General features: G+C 31.7%; 1 non-coding gene across 1 annotated transcript; it reads right to left on the bottom strand.

The window, feature by feature from the left end:
- Positions 1–669: 669 nt before the first annotated feature.
- TRNAR-UCG lies at positions 670–743 on the bottom strand. The gene has a single exon. It is a non-coding gene; the product is annotated as a tRNA-Arg (tRNA).
- Between the last annotated feature and the right edge of the window lie 4,167 nt (positions 744–4,910).

Here is a 4,910-nt window from a genome sequence, read left to right on the forward strand (position 1 = left end):
AATAAAAATTGTGTTCTTTATATTTAAAAATTAATGAAAATACTTTTTATTTATATGAAAGATGTTCTTCAAAATAAAGAACACCATCGAAGATGCTCTTATAGATCCATTTATGCTATCAAGTTGAAAATTATCAGTTTGTTTAATTGTAATTCAATAGGGTCTATATATGTATTTTTTAATGTTTTGACGGATTTATTTATTATTTACTTTTGGTCTTTTTTTTTTTTAATTAACAGCGAAGGCAATTGGCAAATCCCCATCCCAGAAATAAAATAAAATAGCATTAGCATCCTTATTCTCATCCGAGATTCCCAAATAGGGATTGGGTATCCCCACGACCCATGGTTGACATTTTAGTTTAAATCCCCTCCAGGGAAAATTGTCATCCATAAGTATGAATCGATGGTCATGTATATTAGCAATATTTTATGGGTAAAATTAATAGATTATAGATAATTCATTATAATGATTAAAGTAAAAGGCCTTAGATCAAGACAAGCGACTGTTGGTCGTTCTATTCCAAGGCTGGACTAGATAGCGAATAATGGGCAAAGATCGTAAAATGTATGGGCCCTGACAGTTAATCAATTCATGGGTAAAATCGTAAATTGGCATGGGCCTACATAAAAAAAGATTCATCAGCTTAGTTATTTAAATGAAAACCACCGACCACAGTGGGAGTCGAACCCACGACCTTTTGATCCGAAGTCAAACGCGCTAATCCACTGCGCTATGCGGTCCTTGTTTGCTAAATGTTCAGTCTATATTAATTAAATTAATTAATATTAAAAGGAAAAAGATTTATTTCCACCATTAAGAGTTGAGCTAAGTTTCAGTGCACCCACTGTTTTTTTTCTTAATTTTATGTACCTCACTAGATTTTCATTTACCCCTTTGAGTTTCTCATTTTCCCACTTAAGATTATCATTTACCCCTTTGGAGAGTATCAAAAACCCCCCCGGTAGAAGGTATAAAATACTTTTCAGAAATCATAGGTACACTTTCAATTAGTTCATCTTCTAGGGTGGTGGAGAATAAAAATCCAAATAATATGATAATTTTAATTTTAATTTTTTTATTTTTTTTAATTGCTTGATGCTTCGTCAAATGCCCACTGGTGCTAGTTGGTACTTTGAAGGCTAAAGGTTGAATCTACATACTTCCATACTTCATAGCTTCACCTATTGTGTTCTCTTGTTCTACCAGAAAAAATTACGTATCTTCATAATGGTTATTTAAAGTGTTGGTTCATTCACTAATCTCATTGCTAAGGCAAAAATCAAAATGACCAACTTGACTGTTAAATCTCACTAGCAAAAGACCTTGCCACACAAGGGAACACCAAGCCCAAAGCCATGTGCAACTATGCAAGGCAAAAATTTTAGAATTTATATAAAAATATATCATTTTCAATTTTTCATCCCTAAATATTTATTTATTTTGCTCCCTAATTCATGAAACTTTTATTTAACCCCTTAAATTCATTTTTTTACTCCTATTCCCCTCATAAATGGCTTTTTATAGACTATACATGTATATTAAAGACTATGACAACTTAAAATTGGAACATTACTAACTGATCACAGCTTTAGAGCATCTTAGATAATAGTTGAGGTGTACGCAATCTGGTTCGGACATTTCGATTACCAAAAAAGAAAAATTATCCCTATGTGTCATCTTAATAACGTTTAACTATTAAATTGTCATTGATTAAGAGGTTATTAATTAGTGGAAAAAAAAAAAAAAGTTAATATAGCCTAATCCATTAAATATACACATGAAAACTGATTTCTTTATTGATTGACCCCATCAAATTAAGTTTCCAATGTTTGAATACACAATTTTTAGTTTGTATTCGGAAAGACACAAAAAAGTTTATAATTATTGTACAAATTTTTTTAAGACTTTATGGTTCTATATTTTAAAAGAATAAAGATAGACTGACAAACGCTTTTCACAATCTTCTCTCATAAATACTGACGTGGCAGCTCGTATTTGGGCAAGCGGGCCCGATTACGAACTAACCAATTACGAGCTAACACGTTGCGTTTTGTGAAAGAAAGTTAGTGAGAAAGGTTTGTGAGTATAGTATTACTAATTTTAAAAGTCTTGTGATAGTTATCTACAAACAAATGTGGCAACCATGACTGGTTGACATGCAATCTCCTTTAATTCTTTAACTTGTTTTTAATTTAAAATTATCCGATCTTCTCAAAACACATCAATTCGTATAAGTGTGTGTTTGTATAAAAAGTTTATATATAGAGAATTATCCTCCAAAATTACTATCCCAAATAATGTGGCAACCTACTTGGCACTTCTATATCATCCCCCAACTTAAATATTTAACAAATTATAATTAAATCCTTATAAACTTTAATTTTATACCTTAACCCACCATCACATATCATATTAATCTTTTATTTCAAAAAGAATTAATCATTTTTTTGGGCATCCCTCTTCTATTTCCGGTGCAAAGAATTTTATATCTAATAAAAACTTCAATTGCCGGTACTACCATTGAAATACACTAGCATGGCTACATTAGTACTGCAAGTGGTGGTGGTGGTTTGGTCAATTTCTACTTCACGAGGGTTAACATTGTGGTATCGGCAAATCGTTGTGATGGCAGCATGGCAACTACGATGGTTAGCTCAATGTTTTTAAGGCAAACAGGTAGCACCACTATGGGTTAGTTGATAATTGCGCTCTTATGTCAATTGTTAGAATAATAAGAGTCTAAGACATTTAATCTGGAGATGGGCATTATATAATAATATTGGTTACAATTATAGATTGAACAAAATAGCTAAACGGAAATTGAATTTGTTAAGGATTAAAAGTTGGCAAATTGAGACTTATAACTTCTTTTAATTCTTTATTTATTTATTTATTTTGGGTGATAGGGAGTATATGGAGTAGCTTACGCGCACCTCAGTTAATTTCTTAGGACCTTGAAGTTAACAGTCAAGTAAATCCCTTCAGTGGTCACCCCTATTAGCAACCTAAGTGATCGAACTCAAAACCTCTTAAATAATACATAAAAAAGTCCTAGTTAACCGAGCTATCTAGTGGTAGTTTTTCAATTCTTTAATTCCCTCATCAAGTATTTGAACATATTGAAATTGTAAAAGTCAAGTGTGATTACTTTAATTGAAGTTGCCCTAAATTTGATTAGAGTTTTTAATTTTAATTTATTTGTGCAATAAATAAAAGAGGAATAGAGGAATATAGCTCTGCCCCTAAATTTGATTAGATTTTTAGTCAAAGAATGTAATAACGACAGACAATCAAAGTTTTAATTTGATTTTAAAGAAAAACGCTAGAGGTACAGAGACTTTTTGTACCAAATGATGTGGCAACTGCCACATCACCTGCCCTCTCTCTTGTCTTTTTCTTTTCATTTTCTTCTTCCTCTCCCTCAATCTTCTCTTTGTTTTGCAGATCTAAGAAAAAAAACCTAATTTCTTTTTCTTTTTCCATTATCATTGATTTTCTAATTTTTTTTTTTCTCACCACTCTTATCTCTTCTATCTTCTTTCTCTCCCGTCTCTTCTTCCTCTTCTTCTATTTCTTTTTCCTTATTTTATTTCCCTTATATTTTCTCATGGAAAATTCCATCGCTAATTTTTTCTACATTCTACTTCACATTTTTTGGGAAGTTACATGTCTAAACAACACATATGGCTCCGTTTGGTTCATTGTCTTGAGTTTTTTAGAATAATCTTTTGAAAAAAGTTAAATTGGACCGGGTATTAAGATATAGGATTTGGAAAATAAGAAAAATATCCCCAATATTTGTTTTTTTACTAACCACCCCTATAAAAAAATATTAAAGTTAATAAAAACACCCCTAACCCACCCATTAAATACGGACGGCCGCCACCACCGCCGGAGGGTGGCTAGAGTGTTTTTGCATTTTTCTAAAAAAAAATTTAGGGGTTTTTTTAGTTAAATAACAAATTTAAAGGTTTAAAAGAAATTGAAAAATAGAATAATATTTTGGGAATAACGACGTTTTAACTGTTTAACTTTTTTGAGAATACTAATTATAGTATTCCCAAAAGCAAACAAACGAAGCCTATAATCTAGTAAGCAAGTTTGTTCATACCCAAATTCACACTCTTTGATCCTGAAAATACGTCTCTCTCCCCCCCTCTTCCACCCCCCTATTAGCAACCCAGGTGATCGAACTCAAAACCTCTTAAGTATACATCAAAAGTCCTAGTTGAACACTGAGCCACCCAGTGGTAGTTTTTTAATTCTTTATTTCCTCATCAAGTATTTGAACATTGATTGTAAAAGTCAGTGTGATTACTTTAATCAAGTTGCCCTAAATTTGAAGAGTTTTAAATTTTAATTTATTTGTGCAATAAATAAAAGGAATAGAGGATATAACTCTGCCCCTAATTTGATTAGATTTTTAGTCAAAGAATGTAATAACGACAGACAATCGAGTTTGAATTTGATTTTAAAGAAAACGCTAGAGGTATTGAGACTTTTTGTACCAAGATGTGGCAACTGCCCATCACCTGCCCTCTCTCTTGTCTCTTTCTTTTCATTTCTTCTTCCTCTCCCAATCTCTCTCTGTTTTGCAGATCTAAGAAAAAAACCTAATTTCTTTTTCTTTTTCCTTTATCATTGATTTTCTAATTTTTTTTTTCTCACCACTCTTATCTCTCTATCTTCTTTCTCTCCCTCTCTCTTCTTCTCTTCTTCTATTTCTTTTTCCTTATTTTATTTCCCTTATTTTCTCTGGAAAATTCCGTCGCTAATTTTTTCTACGTTCTACTTCATTCTGGGAAGTTACATGTCTAACACACATATGGCTCCGTTTGGTTCTTGTTCTAGTTTTTAGTATAATTTTTTAAAAGTTAAATTGGGCGGGCATTACATAAGATTTGAAA

The sequence above is a fragment of the Pistacia vera genome, unplaced genomic scaffold, assembly GCF_008641045.1.
Source record: "Pistacia vera cultivar Batoury unplaced genomic scaffold, PisVer_v2 Contig902, whole genome shotgun sequence".
Lineage (NCBI taxonomy): Eukaryota > Viridiplantae > Streptophyta > Magnoliopsida > Sapindales > Anacardiaceae > Pistacia > Pistacia vera.